General features: G+C 44.1%; 1 pseudogene; it reads left to right on the top strand.

Annotated features, from left to right (window-relative positions):
* The first annotated feature begins 390 nt into the window (after nt 1–390).
* LOC124799675 lies at nt 391–508 on the top strand (annotated as a pseudogene).
* The last annotated feature ends 18,087 nt before the right edge of the window (nt 509–18,595 follow it).

The raw sequence follows: 18,595 nt of genomic DNA, 5'->3' as shown, positions 1-18,595 counted from the left end.
GCTTTTTTTTCCTATGTGAGTTTTTGCTGTGCGTTATTGTTATCCATTTCACGCTATTTTTTTCTGTTCATTTATATTGAAGAGCCATCGATTTGATACTCACTTTTTTGTTCATTTGCAGTGTATTGCTTTTTCTGCTATATGATTATTTCGCTGTTCATTTATTGTGCAGAGCTATAGATTTTATGCTCTTCTTTTTCTCTTTATTTTAGTGCAATGCCTTTCCTCCTAGATGATTTTTTGCTGTTCACTTAAAGTGCAGAACTATCGATTTGATGCTGTTTTTCTGCTGGTCATTTATAGTGATCTTCATTTTTTCCTATATGACTTGTTGCTGTTCATTTTTGTTATACTTTAGATGCTATTTTTTTTTCATTTATAGTGTAAGCTGCCAACGGCCTTGCCGCGGTGGTAACACCGGTTCCCGTCAGTTCACCAAAGTTAAGCGCTGTTGGGCTGGGCTAGCAGTTGGATGGGTGACCATACGGTCTGCCGAGCGCTGTTGACAAGAGGGGTGCACTCAGCCCTTGTGAGGTAAACTGAGGAGCTACTTGATTGAGAAATAGCGGTTCCGGTCTCGGAAACTGATATACGGCCGGGAGAGCGGTGTGACCTCAGCATCCAGTGACGCCTGTGGGCCGAGGATGACTCGGCGGCCAGTCGGTAACTTTGGGCCTTTATGGCCTGTGCGGGAGGAGTTTAGTTTTTTTAGTTTTAGTACAAGCTATCACTGTGTGGCTGCCTGGTTCACAAAAAGTAGAGACATTTTTTTGCACCCCCCGCCCCGAGTGCTTCCGGGGTTCCCACTTCGTTAGTAATATCCATCTACATAGGGAGGAATCATCATCATAATAAAATCAAATAAATAAGAGCTCGCATGGAAACTTATAATCTCGGCGCGGAGTGTCCGCGGGGTTTCAGGCGCCACGTCACCGATTGCGCGGTCCCTCCCGCCGGAGGTTCCAGTCCTCCTTCGGGCATGTGTTTCTGTGTTGCTCTTAGCATAATTTAGTTTACGTAGTGTCTAAGTCTGGGGACCGATGACCTCAGCAGTTTGGTCCCTTAGAAATTCACACACATTTGAACATTTTTGAAATGTATGATAGTTCGTTTTATTCCCGCGCGGTGCCCGAGAGTGGAACAGTGGAGAAATAACTTGAAGGAGTTTCGATAAAGCCTATTCCAGGTACTGTATTGTGAATTGCAAGTCAATCATGTAGATGTAGATTGTCGATAAACCTCTGTATCAGCTCTAATATCTCGTATTTTCCCGTCGTGGTTATTTCGCGAGATTTATAAGGGACGAAGTAATATGTTATCCGTCTCTTCCCAGAAAGTAGTCTCTCGAAGTTTATAGTGAAAGAGTTTAATGTCGCGTCGACGACAACTGATTAGGGACAGAGCAGACGATCACACTGTGGAAGGATGGAGCAGGAAATCTGCCGTGTCCTTTTCATAGGAACCATTCTGGCATTTGCCTTAACCGATTTAGGGAGCCACGGAAATAATAAGTCTGAATGGCCAGAAGAGGATTCAAACCACGGTCCTTCAGAATGCGAGTCCAGTGTCTTACCACTGCGCCAACTCAAGCGTACGAACAGAAAGATGAAACAGGGGAAGATAAACGTAGAAATCGACGATACGGATTTTGCTGCAGTCGTTCATTTGTGTTAGGGTAATCAAAAAATAATCAGATTGACACTTTCTTATATAGATATATGTTAGCGACACTGTAAGCCAGTTGCCAATTGCATCTGTGCTATCTTTCTACAATTAGCTAAATTTTCATGTCATCGTCTGACGAGTATTCTTGGAAAATATTGAGCTACATGACAACCGCCCCTCCTGTTCCTGCAGACTGCTGAATTTAAAGGTGTCCCCGGTTCAAGGACCTCTCACATTTATAGCACAGTGATTTTTTCTGTATGGTTCTCTCCTGCTCATCTATAGTGCACAGCTGTCGATTTGATCGTGTTTCTTCTGCTGATTTATAGAACAGTGGCATATTTCCTATATGGCTTTTTACTGTAAATTTTTTTATGCATATGAAGCTCATTTTTTCTGTTTATTTATAGTGCAGAGCTATCGATTTGATGCTCTTATTTATGCTGTTCATTTATAATGTAGTGCTTTTTTTGCTATATAACATTTTGTTGTTCATTTTTGTTATCCATTTGATGCTGTTTTTTTTTGTTCATTTATAGTGCAGACTCATCGCTGTATCGCCACCTGGTTTACAAAAAATAGTTACATAATTTTACTCCCTGAGTGCGCCCAACGAGCCCTCGTATTAGTGTGGATGCCAAAGAAGTATTTTCATACTCTGAGGAGAACATTGGTGATTGAAATTTCGTGAGAAGATCCTGCAGCAACAAAAAAAGCCATTGTTTTAATGATTTCCACTCCATTTCACGTATCATATCCGTGGCACTCAATCCCCTACTTCGCGTTAATACAAAACGAGGTGCCCTTCTTTGAAAGTTTTCGATGTCCTCCGTCAGTCATATCTGTTGTGGATCCCAATGTGGATCCCACACCGCGCAGCAGTAAGCCAGAAGCGGGAGGATAAGTGTAGTGTAAGCAGTCTCTTTAGTAGACCTGTTGCACTTCTTAAGCGTTCTGCCAATAAATCTCAGTCTTTATTTTGCTCTACCCACTACATCATCTATGTGATCGATCCAATTTACGTTATGCGCAATTGTAATCCCTAAGCATTTGGCTGAAATTACAACTTTTAGATTTGTGAGAGATATCGTGTAAACGAAATTTAGCAGATTCCGTTTAGTATTCATGTGGATGACTTCACTATCTCCATTATTTAAAATCAGTTGGGACTTTCCGCACCACACAGATACCTTGTCTAAATCGATTTGAATTTTTTAATTATCTATTGACTTTATAAGACGGTAAATAACAGCATCGTCTGCAAACAATCGTCAAGGACTGCTCAGACTGCCTCCTAAATCGTTTATGCAGATCAGGAACAGCAGAGGGCCTATAAAACTTCCTTGGGGAACGTCAGGTATTACTTCTGTCTTACGTGATGACTTTCCGTCAATCTCTACAAACTGTAACCTTTCTGATAGGAAACCATGAATACAATTGCAAAACTCAGACGATACTCCACAGGCAAGTAATTTGATTAAAAGTTGCAGGTGAGGACCGGTGTCGAAAGCCTCATGGAAATTTACAAATATGGAGTCAATTTGACATCCCCTGTCGATAACACTCATTCTTTCCAAGCGCCATTTGCAAGTGGAGCAGGGAAGGGGGAATCAGCAGTACCAGAAGTGTCGTCCATCACACACCGTCAGTTGGCTTCCGGAGTACTGATATAGATGTAGGCACAGAATCTTCTTGTACTTTTCATATTGCGTTTGTGAACATGATATGTGGCTTTACGAAGGGGCGAGGGGGAAGGCGTGTGTGGGTGTAACAGAACGCTGTTTGGATTGCACGCAGGTCAGCAATTCAGAAATTTCTTGCCAACTTTCGTAGTTCCGCTAAGAAATACGATTCTTTCTTTCTAACGAATCCGGTCACTAAAACTGACAGTGCGCGGAAGAACTGTATGCTGACCACATTCCTCTCCATACCTATGAGCTGCGGATGACATGATGGTCGGTCGCTCCCGTTCGGCCTCCGAGGCCTGTTCGGACGGAGCTTAGAGCTCTAATGGGATCTATTACGATTGTTGCATTGCAAATGTACCGTTGACTTTCGACTAGTTGTATGTGATTATGGGAGCTCTCGACCGGGGAAGCAGAGGCAGTACAACACTGAGCGCCCTTGGAACTGCTGGGAAGGAGCGGTGGGCGCCGATGATGTGAGGATGGTGCGGAGGCGGAGACAGAGTCCGCCTATCGATTGATCCGGTGGGGCAGCCAGCGTCCGGTCCAGCACGCGCTGCCCAAACACGAGCCGGCCACGTGGCACCCAGCGGCCAAGGCGAGAGCGGGGGCGGCGCGGCCCACGTGCGCAACAGCAGAACACGACAACGTCTGCCACCGGCCAACCACACGGATCAGTTAGTAGGCGGAAGGCATCCATGCTCCAGGAATTCAATTCCGTTGCAAAACTTTCAGAAATTTTACTATCATTACATTCCTCAAAAGAATCAAAGGAACACGAGTTTGGACGTCTGCCATACCTCATTGTGCAGTAATTGTGGACTGCTTACGTTACCAAATTATACATTTATCTTTCACAAATTAAGTACTGAATAAAACATCGTTACATCCTCGCTCGTTTACATAAGACGATCGCATTCGGGAGGACGATGGTTCAGTCCCGCGTCCGGCCATTCCGATTTAGGTTTTCCGTGATTTACCTAAATCGCTCCAGGCAAATGCCGGGATGGTACCTTTGAAAGAGCACGGCCGACTTCATTCCCCGTCCTTTCCTAATCCGATGAGACCGATGACCTACCTGTTTGGTCTCTTCCCCCAAACAACCAACCCAACCCAACACAAAAAGAAATGAAGCGCCCAACAGGTGTCGAAAACAATGTCATTCATCTCGTCATCCTGGATGTTTCTCAATGGATTTTGAGAGGTTCAGTAAATTGTATACCCTATATGAGCGTTTATTTCTGCCTGACACCTAAGTGGCACGTTCTGTATACGTCTACAGAGGTCACTCTGTGGCATCCGTTCCCATTCTTCAGTGAGAGCCCATGACAGTTGTTGGCGAATGTATGTTGGATCACGAACACTTCTGTCAAGTCCCACGTACGCACGATGGATTTTAGGTCGGGACTCACCGCCGGCCATTCCACTGCTTCAGTGTACAGGCTTCTCAAGACATCCATGCTGACGCCCGCCACATGGGCTCTCGCATTTGAAGGAATTCAGGGCCACCACCGATGCAGCAGCCACCACATGGTCCAACAGGATCTGTTCAATGTACTGCCTCGCAGTAAGGTGACCATGGAAAACGACAAGATCCGTATGACTGTCGATACTGAAGCCTCTCCAGAACATCACAGAAAGTGAGGACGTCTAAAACCACAGGTACTGCCTGTATCAAAAGAGATTTAACATACTAGACGTTGATACGTGTATTCCCCTAATACTTTTGAACAGCGTTTTTTGCATCTACTTAGTCGCCTGGAATTTCTGCACCTAGTACTGGACTAGTTATCACGACAACAGGTTACCCATCTGAGTGAACAGGAAATCGCAGACAATGCGTCAGTATTTTAGATATGCCACTACGAATCAAAGTAGACAACTAAGTTCAAACGGTACAGTTTTCTAGGGTTCACAGTTTCGGACTGAATAAGAATGATTTCAAAGGAGTTTCGCGTGGTAGGGTGTCCAGAATTTTTTCTCGGCCATCTCACAGGCTGAGAAACCTGTTCACCGGAGGAAGAAAGAATCATATGGGATTGTTGGAGGCTAGACCCCGAAGGGTAGGTCCAGCTGCCTAGCCGGAAAGCTTTACTTTTCTCCGCGCACAATGGCCTCTTTCCTTGTGGCGTGTCAGTGTCATAAGTGCATATGTTCAGTGTAGGGGTCTATAGCGGCTGTATACAGGGTGGTTCATTAATAGTCACCGGGCCAAATATCTCACGAAATAAGCGTCAAACGAAAAAACTACAAAGAACTAATCTCGTCTAGCTTGAATGGGGAAACCAGATGGCGCTATGGTTTGCCCACTAGATGGCGCTGCCATAGGTCAAACGGATATCAATTGAGTTTTTTTAGATAGGGACCCCCATTTTATTACATATTCGTGTAGTACGTAAAGAAATATGAATGTTTTAGTTGGACAACTTTTTTCGGTTTGTGATAGATGGTGCTGTAATTGTCACAAACGTATAAGTACGTGGTAGCAAATAACATTCCGCCAGTGCGGACGGTATTTGCTTCGTGATACATTATCCGTGTTGAAATGGACCGTTTACCAATTGCGGAAAAGGTCGATATCGTGTTGATGTACGGCTATTGTGACCAAAATGCCCAACTAGGTGTGCTATGTATGCTGCTCGGTATCCTGGTCGACATCACCCAAGCTATAAAGCTTGTCTTACTGTGTTGTCTTTTAACATAAGGCGATGCCTCTTAACGATTAGATTATGACAGCATTTTAATTTTTTACGTTTAGACAATAAATATATGAAACACAATATATTAAAATTTTGGTGCCCTTTGAAGCCGTTAGTTAGGCAACCTGAAATCAGCTCCGCACACTATCGAACCGAGTTAGGCGATTAGCTATATGGATGACATTCATTGCCTAATCTCAGCTATTCGTTCATTACAAATACTATTCTCAAATCTGAAAATTTTTGAGGCTCATTTAACATTACAGCAAATAATTCTGTACAGAAACGGTATTTCCGAAATCTTTTTTCTTTACGCATACGGATACTAAAGGGACATTACCTATATCTGAGGTTGATCATTTATGACCGAAACTGGTAGCAAAATAAAATCGTACATTTTTGCGCATGTTGACGTTGTAGACATGACTTTCATTCCTTGTTTAAAGCTGCGAAACAGTGCTTATTGAAGATACACATCAAAAAAAGATTTGCATCACCCCGGTTGACTGTGGATATTGTATCACAGACAAAGTCCCTTTGACTGTTCAGAGATGTCACTAAACCTGCCCAAAGATGTGAACAACCTCGCATGAGCAGCGCCTATTAAACGGAGGGGGTCCGACAGCCAATCAGTTCCAGACATTCCATCAGGAAGGAGGTACACGGCTCGTGTTGTCTTTCGTTCAACCATGCCTAGACGGTCAATACCGCGGTTCGATCGCGTCCGCATTTTTACTTTGTGCCAGGAAGGGCTCTCAACAAGGGAAGTGTCCAGGCGTCTCGGAGTAAACCAAAGCGATGTTGTTTGGACATGGAGGGGATACAAAAAGGACCTTTCGATGACATGCCTCGCTCAGGCCGCCCAAAGGCTACTACTGCAGTGGATGATCGCTACCTACGGATTATGGCTCAGAGGAACCCTGACAGCAACGCCACCATGTGCAGCCACAGGACGTCGTGTTACGACTCAAACTATGCGCAATAGGCTGCATGACTCGCAACTTCACTCCCGACGTCCATGGCGAGGTCCATCTTTGCAACCACGACACCATGCAGCGCGGTACAAATGGGCCTAACAACGTGCCGAATGGGCCGCTCAGGATTGGCATCACGTTCTCTTCACCCGATGAGTGTCGCATATGCCATCGACCAGACAATCGTCGGAGGCGTGTTTGGAGGCAGCCCAGTCAGGCTGAACGACTTAGACACATTGTCCAGCGAGCGCGGCAGGGTGGAGGTTCTCTGCTGTGTTGGGGTGGCATTATATGGAGCCGTCTTATGCTGCTGCTGGTCATGGAAGGCGCGTAACGGCTGTACGATTAGTGAATGCCATCCTCCGACCGATAGTGCAACCATATCGGCGGCATATTGGCAAGGCATTCATCTACATGGACGACATTTCGCGCCCCCATCGTGCACATCCTGTGAACGACTTCTTCCAGGATAACGACATCGCTCGACTAGAGTGGCCAGCATGTTCTCCAGACATGAAACTAACGAACATGCCTGGACGAAGTTACTCACCAATTACGATCTACGACGAATAGCCGTTGAGGAGTGGGACAATCTGGACCAAGAGTGCCTTGATGAACTTGTGGATAGTATGCCACGACGAATACGGGCATGGATCAGTGCAAGTGGACGTGCTACTGGGTATTTGAGGTACAGTTGTGTACAGCAATCTAGACCGCCGCCTCTGAAGGTGTCGCTGTATGGTGGTACAACATGCAATGTGTGGTTTTCATGCTCAATAGAAAGGGCAGAAATGATGTTTACGTTGATCTCTAATCCAATTTACTGAATAGGTTCCGGAACTCTCGGAACCGAGGTGACGCGAAACTTTTTTTGATTTATGTATTATAAACTTATTTCAGTATGAAAGGTCTTGATAGCATTTATGTTGTTTATTTTTATTTTCAGACGACCGGTTTCGATCTTCTAAGAGATCATCTTCAGCACTTACATGCCTTGATGACTGTAGGAACTGTTGACGTGGAGTAGGCGTGAACACTGCACAGATGAACCTGCTCCATGTCAACGGTTAATACAAGGTCGACAAATCCTATGAACGTGTCTTGATTTTCCTTCAATCTAACTTCCGTAATCAACCGCAATATCAGAACTGCCTCTCTGGTGCTTTTACCGTTTCTAAAGAAAAAATGATCGTTATCTAACAAATTCTCAGTTTTTTTCCACTCTTCTGTATATAATTCTTGTCAGCAACTTGGATACATGAGCTGCTAAGCCGATTGTGTGATAAGTCCAAGTCAGCCCTCTTTGAAAAATGGTATTTTGGAAGCAAGTCTTGTGGATTCTAGGCAGTGGTTTGAAGTGCCTTCTTCCACTGTGACAATGAGTTGTGAAGTGTGCATCAGGGAGAGTGTTTGCGATATGATGTGATGCTTCACGTTTCTTATGTGACAATATGAAAGGATTTGACAAAGCGAGCTCGGTGCCGGTGGTACAGAAAGGGGGAGACTCCAAATTAACGCGACCTCATGACTACGTTTTGAGCACTGTGTCGCGCTGAAAACGGGACAGAGCCAAAAGACCTTACATCTCCGATTTTGGCAAAGCTCTTTCATCCACTTGCCGGGTGTACGTTATAAAACCCCTCCGCTATCATACATACCATCAACATCCTCAACTACTCAAATTCTGCATGTATCTCCGACCTTTGTGTTTTATCAATCGTTTCAAATCCTTGTGTGTCACACAGCTGGTTTCGCTTTCCACATCCGTATCCGTAGTCCCTCCGCCATCGGTATCTTGTATCAGCTTTTATAAAGTTCCCACATCTCGTAAAAAAAAAAAAAAAAAAAAATCGCCTGTCCTTGTGAAGCAATGGTTCTCCAGCGCCTCTGTTATCACGTCACATCTAATTTCGTCCTTCACGCGCTACATCGTCTACGAGGATAATTAAAACCACGTTCCCCTTCCGGAGCATATGAAGGCTGCATGCCAGTCCTAACCTTCGTAACGGTGATCCTGCCCACCTCCGCCCAGGTGAAGAAATTCCGTACATTCGATACTAGTCCTGCGATTGAGGTGATGTACCCGTATTCTGAGCCTTATATTGGGATAATGAAGACTTTATACGTATAAATGGAACATATCTTTATCTCCTTCATATCGCTGATTACACTGTACTGTTTGTTTCTAGGGTAGATAAACGTCAACAACGAATGAAACAACTTAATAGAGCAAGTTTGAAAGTATTATTCTTAAAAATTAAGAATAATAATATTAAAATTAGGCGTAACCGACACATCGAAAATAAAGTTGCATAATTTAAGAATGCAGTCACAGAAGCAGTTAAGTTACGACATCTTCAAAAGAGAAGAGCAATAATGTGCTGGAGTGCTTTGGTAAACTAGCCTCTGAATTGGAGCTTTGAATGTGTCTCATATAGAATGTTTATAATCAGTATGTTCGCAGTTCTAACTTATGGCAGTGAGGTGTTGTTTTTAAAGAAGAAATCCATACAAAAAGAGGATTGCCCAGTAATAAATGGAGAGATGGGTGTCACAGGTTTCTGTATCATTGAAGAAGAGCATTCAAATCTGACTGTTTACCAGTGTGAAAACGGACCCGCTGTCGGACACTCTCTTCCGGCTAAAGATTTCTCTACACCACGCGCGCCATATTTTGCTATAACAGAACTGTAGCATACGTCACTCTGACGTCTCACGCAAAAATCCGGTAGCGATAACAAAACGTGTGTGTTTAAATATGACCCAAAAACCAAGCTAATTAATTATGCAAAGAGAAGTAATTGCCATATTAGTTGTATTTCCATTCCTGGCACCTGGAACACCTATACCCATTCTGGTGCAAATGGAAAGTGGTACACACCGAAACACTAGTCCGATACTTAACGAACTTTGTGGAGAAATTCGCATAACGGATATTGAAGGACTGAACTTTTATTTCATTTGAAACCGGAGTTCATTATCAGCATCAGTATGAGGATGATATTCCAAAAGAATGGATGCTCCCTTTATTCATTGTGGCATGGTAGCACGGTTGTAAGTAAAGTCCAGCTGCTCATGACGATCCAGTGTGGGTTGTATTTGTCGTATGGCAGCGAAACTAGTAGACACGGCAATGCGCTAATACGGAACAGATTTACGCTAGAGAAAGAAATAGTTCCAATTTTGGTCATCATGTGCAAATGTGATGCTGTACAACTTGTCGCTGACGTCTCCCGTGCTTGTATTTAACAAATTGTGTAAGCGGCAGATAACAATAAAATCAACATTATGCCTTTCACACTGCCCACGTCCCATTACTGAACCACTACATAAGGAAACACATCTATACGTCTTTGTTGCATTCCCAGTGCCGCATTTTCTCCTGGGACTAATTTTTTGCTGGCCAGAGTGGCCGAGCGGTTCTAGGAGCTACAGTCTGCAACCGCGCGACCGCTACACTCACGGGTTCGAATCCTGCCTCGGGCATGGATGTGTGTGATGTCCTTAGGTTAGTTAGGTTTAAGTAGTTCTAAGTTCTAGGGGACGATGACCTCAGATGTTAAGTCCCATAGTGCTCAGAGCCATCTCTACCAAGTTTCAGTGCCGTGATATAATTACAGCCACACTGAACGTTTATGAGTAGCTGCACTTTAATTCTAACCATCCGTTAAATCTGCAGGACATTCCATGTATGATTCTGCCACGGAAATATTGGCCTCGACAAGATCGCTCTGGGAGTCAGTTATTGAGCAATCTGTTGAAATACGTTTGGCGGAAGATCTTTGTAATCTTTATGACGGCTTTCAACAGGAAAAAGCGTGGCAGCCGGTAATTTCTTTAATATCTTCAGAAAGAAAATGACACGTATACTTTTACTCCGTGGGCCCAGAATCCGACAGTGTGTGTACTTGCAACTGATCATTGTCCATGCGTCTGCGCACGTCAGATGAAGCAATATCTGAAAAAGGTGCTAAATTCGAAAGGGGGCCTCACATGCAGCGGTAACCTAAGTGCATGCTCCTCCGCTCCAATTTTTAATATAAACTGAGCGATGTTCATCAGCAATCTACAGCGTAAAACATTCACCGGATGATGGCTAACTGGCTGTCAGCCGAATTGTCGTGGCAAGCTGTAGACGCCATCCGGCTGTAGTTCCCTAAATTCAAATAATACTGACGGATCAATTAGGTAGAGTACGGTCAAGTCACGGAATAGGGATATGCTCATATACAGACGGCGGTAGTTTCGCGAGGTATAAAAGGGCAGTGCATTGGTGGAGTTGTCAGTTGTACTAAAGTGATTCATGTGAAGAGGTTTCGGACCTGATTATGGCCCCACGAGAGCAATTAACAGACTTTGAACCCAGAATGGTACTTGGAGCTAGACGGGTGGGACATTCCATTTCGGAAATCAATAATCCGAGATTCACAGTGTCAAGAGTGTGCGGGGAAAACCAAATTTCAGACATTACCTCTCACCACGGATAACGCAGTGGCCGGTGGCCTCGCTTAACGACTAAGAGCAGCAGAGTTTGCGTAGAGTTGACAGTGCTAACAGACAAGTAACACTGCCTGAAATAACCGCAGAACTTATCCGGTAGGACAGTTCGTCGAAATTTAGCGTTATGGGCTACTGCAGCAGACGACCGATGCGATTGCCTTTGCTAACAGCACGATATCGCCGGCAGCGCCTCCCCTAGCTCGTCACCATATTGTTTGGACCTTAGACGTCTGGAAAACAGTGGGCTGGTCAGACGACTCCCGATTTCTTCTTCGTTGATCCATAATGGACGGTGGGACAACGGCTGACATGTACTTCTTGACTCAGTCTGTGTCGCCTGGCCACCAAGAGCTGATGCATAACGATGTGATTCACGGATCCAGTTATATGGCTCGTTCCGTGTATTTCGTTTTTACGACTATGACGTGTGGGACCTGAAGATGGCATGAATGTAATGCCGAAACTGGTAGCACATAAGAAGTTCATAAAATAAATTTCTACAATACATACGGCTGTTGGTATATTATTGCATCGAGAAGAACTCCCGATTTCAGTTGGTAAGAACTGATTTGAGTGCGGTGCAGATCCCATGGAGCCAAGTTCTAAACAAGGCACTGTACAAGCTGGCGGTGTCTTCAAAATAGTGTGGGCTGTGTTTACATGGAACGAATTTGGTTCTCTGGTCAAAATGAACGGATCATTTAGAGGAAAAGGTTATGTTCGACTACTTGGAGACCATTTGCAGCCATTCCTCGACTTCATGTTCCCAATCAATGACGGAATTTTTATGGATAAAAATAAGGCTCTGAGCACTATGGGACTTAACTTCTGAGGTCATCAGTCCCCTTGAACTTAGAACTAATAAAACCTAAGTAACCTAAGGACATCACACACATCCACGTCCGAGGCAGGATTCGAAACTGCGACCGTAGGGGTCACGCAGTTCCAGACTGAAGCGCCTAGAACCGCACGGCCACTCCGGCCGGCTTTTATGGATGACAATGTACCATACCACCGGGTCGCAGTTGTTCGTGACTGGGTTGAAGAACTTTCCTAACAATTCCTGCGAATGATTTGGCCACTCACATCGCTCGACATGATTCCCATCGAACATTTATTGGACATAGTCGAGAGCGCATTTCGTGTTTCTGATCATTTTTTTTCGTTGCTTCAGTGTCTGTACTCTGCGCACAAAGTTTATCGAGGCGTATTCCCCCCCCCCCCCCCCCATCCTTCCCGCCTCGCAGCACAGTGTCAGCAGCACAGCAGTGCGCGCGCCTCCAGTGTAGACCAGCAGCCTAATCCCGGCTCCCTGACTACTGCTCCTTGGCGCCACCTCCGCGCTCGTTCCCGCCGCCCCCACCGCGGGCCCGTCGCTGCACAAATTGCGCGGGCTGATTGTGTGCGCCCAGGAATTGAGGCGGGCCGCATCCATCACCTGCTAACAGCCGGCGGCGCCGGGCCACGTTAAAAATGGCGCACGCGCCGCCGGCCACTCGTCATGTGCCGCAATAATCTAATTTCCTCCCTCGACCGCCCCCGCACCGCATCCCGCTCCGCTGCCGAAGTTGTAGCGGCAGGGAAGGGCGCCGAAATTCCCTGCCGAACAGGGAAACTGCTGACCGCTCGCAGCTGCCGACGCCGAACGGCGCCGACACCGTATCCACCGCCGGCGCGAGAAACACAGGAGCGAGGCGTTGGCTCCATCATTCCGCATCCGCTCCCCATTCACTGGACATACACATCGATCTAAGACATCCTATACATTGAATGATGTACCATAAAACTCCCTGTCTGCTACTACTGTACCATAACCTTAAAACCGGAAACAGGTTGTGAAATAAAACTATTTTGTTAAAGCAGTTATGGTATATAGCAACAGAGCAGTGATACCCCCTGGGAGGAATTTTGTTATGTTGACCGTGTTGTACCTAACGGAGGTGGCTTATCGGAAGTGAAAGTCAGAATTACGTAAATATTTGAACAGTACGAACAAAATTTTGCCTATCTGCACTGTTCAACTGATAAAGAAAACGGTCGCCAGCCTAACTAGGCAAGAGAACGATTAACATTCTCGTTTAAGAAAATAGTTATTAGTAATTTTAACGAATAAACACAACCTATACTTCGTCACACGCGAGTGCAATGAACTCTGACACATACATATGTTTATGGTAAGATTGAAACTAACAGTTAGAGCAGCAGAAACTATTTGCAAAATTATAACAGATACCGAAACACACTATTACTTTCAGGGCTTGTTCAAACTGAATGGTTTTTATAATTAGTGGTCTTCCCATTACTTGTTACCCAGCATTAATACAATAGACAAACTGTGGATCCTGTTATATTATTAACATGCACTTCCTATACACAAGAGAGACATACACTTAACAAACATGAATATATAACGTTTCACAACTGCAGTTTTCCACTTTTACTACAGCGAAACACAATGTTGACAAAATTGCAAGACACTGACTCACCTTTTAGAATTTACTACAGACAACAATGTGATCATTTACTTTATAAGCCTCAGTCTTAAGAGCTTTTAATTTTGAAGTTAGCAACAGCACTTTAATAAGCAGTTTTAGTAGGAATATTTTCAGCAAACAACATTTACTTTAACTCACTCTCTTGCCACCTTAATTTTAACTTTCTTTTTACTATGTTGAAGAGGCAATAATTAGTAAAATATTGGGCTTTAATGTTCTTTTATCAAGGACACTCGGATATCACTTTAGCTAAAACGGAGAGGAACCTGAGAGGTCTTATGATGAGGAAAAAAAATCAGGGTAGGTACATAAATTCAGATAAAATTTACCTTATATTTGAGCACACTAACACATCCATTAAGCTGATCCTTCACTGTACATCATTGTAGTATTACGTTACAGTGATTGCGCAACGTGGTGGCAACTGCATGTTGGTAGGTGGATTCGCAGACAGAATTGCTGGACTCTGTCATTTCTTGGTGGCGACGTCAGATACAAATTCCAGAATAGTTCCAGCTATTTATCCATCCATACGAGGCACTGGAAAGTAGCAGAAAAAGCTTCTCTCGGAACCAGCACAATATGCATCTTTTACATGGCAGTGCACGGTTTGGTAGCTCTTCCCCGACTCGTAGCTCGTCCCCGACTGACAATCAGTTCCACCTTTTCCACCTAAGTCAACCACAATTTGCGCGCGCTACACAGTTCCGTTCCCGAGGGGAACCACAAAAACTTTTACATACAGAATAACTAAGAGCCCTAAGTGAGGATCAGCAGTTTACATAACAGCAACCAAATGCATTAAATAAAACAAAACATTTACACATATTGACATCTCTACAAAAAAATTATTCACACAAAATTACAATCATATACAGTAGGTTTTGTTCCCTCCAAATGGGACAAAGAGTTTAAATGAAAGATACACTACTTTGCATTGAACCAAACCATGACATCAAAGTTTGTACAAAGAAAGGAGTATACAATTCTGTGTTACCTATTCAAACAAACACATTTACAGAAGCTCAATGATGGAACATTAAAAGAAACAAAAGCAAAATAAATCCGTACAGCTTAAGAGCTATGGTGTTACAGTACAATTGGAGTTTATCTATGAACAAAGGCAGTCTACGTCGACTTATGCAGGAACTCTAAAAAATCACTGTAATGTGAATGTTAGAGCGTAATTTTTACTATGTGTTGTAACATCTTTCTTCAAAGATACTCCATTGCAAGAGTACTCCGAGAAAGAAATTTGTCACGCCCAAATGACATCATGCTATTAACAAATTCAAGCACCTTCTCAGTTATCCTCTCGTTGAGCGTTATTTTGGCCCCCGTCCTGTCGTGCACGCTGCATAGGGAGCGAACTCTGAAACTTTATTGGTAGAATCCCATCTTGTCACATTCGGGAAAGGCCTGTGACGGTCGCAGGTTAACATGGAAGTCTTCAAATACGGACACAAAGACTACATTTATTTTATACGCCTCCACAAATCATCCATCGTTACTTCTCATTGTTGTTGTTGTTGTGGTCTTCAGTCCTGAGACTGGTTTGATGCAGCTCTCCATGCTACTCTATCCTGTGCAAGCTTCTTCATCTCCCAGTAACTACTGCAACCCACATCCTTCTGAATCTGTTTAGTGTATTCATCTCTTGGTCTCCCTCTACGATTTTTACCCTCCACGCTGCCCTCCAATAATAAATTGGTGATCCCTTGATGCCTCAGAACATGTCCTACCAACCGATCCCTTCTTCTAGTCAAGTTGTGCCGCAAACTCCTCTTCTCTCCCATCCTATTCAATACCTCCTCATTAGTTATGTGATCTACCCATCTAATCTTCAGCATTCTTCTGTAGCACCACATTTCGAAAACTTCTATTCACTTCTTGTCCAAACTATTTATCGTCCATGTTTCACTTCCATACATGCCTATACTCGATACAAATACTTTTAGAAACGACTTCTTGACACTTAAATCTATACTCGATGTTAACAAATTTCTCTTCTTCAGAAACGTTTTCCTTGCCATTTCCAGTCTACATTTTATATCCTCTCTACTTCGACCATCATCAGTTAATTTGCTCCCCAAATAGCAAAACTCTTTTACTGCTTTAAGTGTCTCTTTTCCTAATCTAATTCGCTCAGCATCGCCCGACTTAGTTCGACTACATTCCATCATCTTCTTTTTGCTCTTGTTGATGTTCATCTTATATCCTTCTTTCAAGACACTGCCCATTGCATTCAACTGCTCTTCCAAGTCCTTTGCTGTCTCTGACAGAATTACAATGTCATCGGCGAACCTCAAAGTTTTTATTTCTTCTCCAAGGATTTTAATACCTACTCCGAAATTTTCTATTGTTTCCTTTACTGCTTGCTCAATATACAGATTGAATAACATCGGGGATAGGCTATAACCCTGTCTCACTCCCTTCCAAACCACTGCTTCCCTTTCATGTCCCTCGACATTAATATTTCTAATTACCAAGTGCTACTATCACATAGACAGTACTAAACGTAATACAACCAACACTACTCAATAAGCGCTCCATCGTTGGCACCGGAAGCAAAGAATAATGCACTCTCAAATGCACACAGTAGTACATATTCAGAAAAATTGATAGTAAACCCACACAAACAAGTGACTCCTGAGGTACTTATAACGGAGGTGAACAGAAATATGGAAGCACCGGAAAACATTACCATGCTTAATACGCTATGGGAAAACCACTGGCATTAAAAACAGCTTTCGCTCGTCTGGGAACGAATAAACTCAGGTCCTGTATGATTTCTAGGAAAATCGTTTGCCTTTTTTCCAGCAAATATTGGCCATTTCTGCTACCGATGGTGAAGGTGGGTAGTGATCGCGTCCCCTTCTCTCCAAAGTAGACGAGTAAAGCTCAATAACATTCAGATCTTGCAGTCTCAGCTGACGCAGGCAGTGTGAAAAGGGGCCTTGTCATCTTGGAATACATCGTCCCCACTGGAGAACAGACATTGTACCATTGGATGAACGTGATCAGCCAAACTGGCTACATAACGAAATTTTCACTTTGCAGCGGAGTATGCGCTGATAGGAAACTTCCTGGCAGATTAAAACTGTGTGCCGGTCCGAGACTCGAACTCGCGACCTTTGCCTCTTGCGGGCAAGTGCTCTACGACTGCGCTACCCAAGCACGACTCACGCCCCGTACTCACAGCTTTACATTTGGTCACATAAACATTGGCAGTAACGGGACCTGGCAGAGTACTAGGGGCCAATAGAATACCACGATATGGCTACCCAAACCATCACCGAAACCCCCTCACCCCCATGATTCACTTCTGGAATGTAAACTCGGCCAGAAGTTGGAGACAGTGTGCAACAAGAATCATCCTACCAAATGACTTTTTCTCGTTGCTACATCGTCCAGGTTTTATGGTTCTGGCACCATGTTTTCCTGTTACGGTAATATTCATCAATGATAAGTGGATTCCGAATTCCAGCTCGTCCTGTAATTCTTTGCATATGTGTAGCTCCCTTCGTGGGTTTCGGCGCTGACACGATTCTCGAGCAGTGACTTTTACAGCTGACATCCTCTTATTTTTCGTCCCAATTCTCTTTAATGATTGTCTGTCACGATCACTGAACACAAACTTTCGTCCACTTTGTAACTTAGCGGCTGTTTCTTATCTGCTTTCCCTGTAAGCGATATAAATCTTCGATACGGTGCCTCTTACGGTGCCTCTTTAAACACCAAACTCTTCGGTTGCATTGCTTATAGAAGTACCCACCATACAATCATCAACAGTTGACCCACGTAAAAATTTACTTAGCTCCGACATCATGTACTCACAACTACAGAGAACACTGAAACTTCCTGGCAGATTAAAACTGTGTGCCGGACCGAGACTCGACCTCGGGACCTCTGCCTTTCAAGCGCAAGTGTTCTACCAACTGAGCTACCCAAGCACGACTCAAGAGACGTCCTCACAATTTTACTTCAACCTAGAGGATGGCTCGTGAGTCGTACTTCGGTAGCTCAGTTGGTAGAGCACTTGCCCGCCAAAGGCAAAGGTCCCGGGGTCGAGTCTCGGTCCGGCACACAGTTTTAATCTGCCAGGAAGTTTCAAAATCAGCGCACACTCCGCTACAGAGTGAAAATTTGATTCTACAGAGAACATTCTGCTGACAACAGCTGACATTTGCAACTTATTCAGGACACAGCACATCCACATATACATCTACAGGGTAAAGTTAAGCTTGAAACATCCTCTTAGGGGCCGGCCGGAGTGGCGGAGCGGTTCTAGGCGCTACAGTCTGGGGCCGCGCGACCACTACGGTCGCAGGTTCGAATCCTGTCTCGGGCATGGATGTGTGTGATGTCCTTAGGTTAGTTAGGTTTAAGTAGTTCTAAGTTCTAGGGAACTGATGATCTCAGAAGTTAAGTCCCATAGTGCTCAGAGCCATTTGAACCATTTGAACCATCCTCTTAGGAAAATTTATGTTTTGACAGTGCTGGTAAACCCATTACGTTATTTGATTTTCAAACAGCTGAGCAGAACTGAACGTACTCAGACATTTCGCTGTTTACTT

This window comes from Schistocerca piceifrons, chromosome 5, assembly GCF_021461385.2.
Source record: "Schistocerca piceifrons isolate TAMUIC-IGC-003096 chromosome 5, iqSchPice1.1, whole genome shotgun sequence".
NCBI lineage: Eukaryota > Metazoa > Arthropoda > Insecta > Orthoptera > Acrididae > Schistocerca > Schistocerca piceifrons.
Note: the sequence above shows the minus strand (reverse complement) of the source record. Positions and strands in the feature narration are given on the sequence as shown.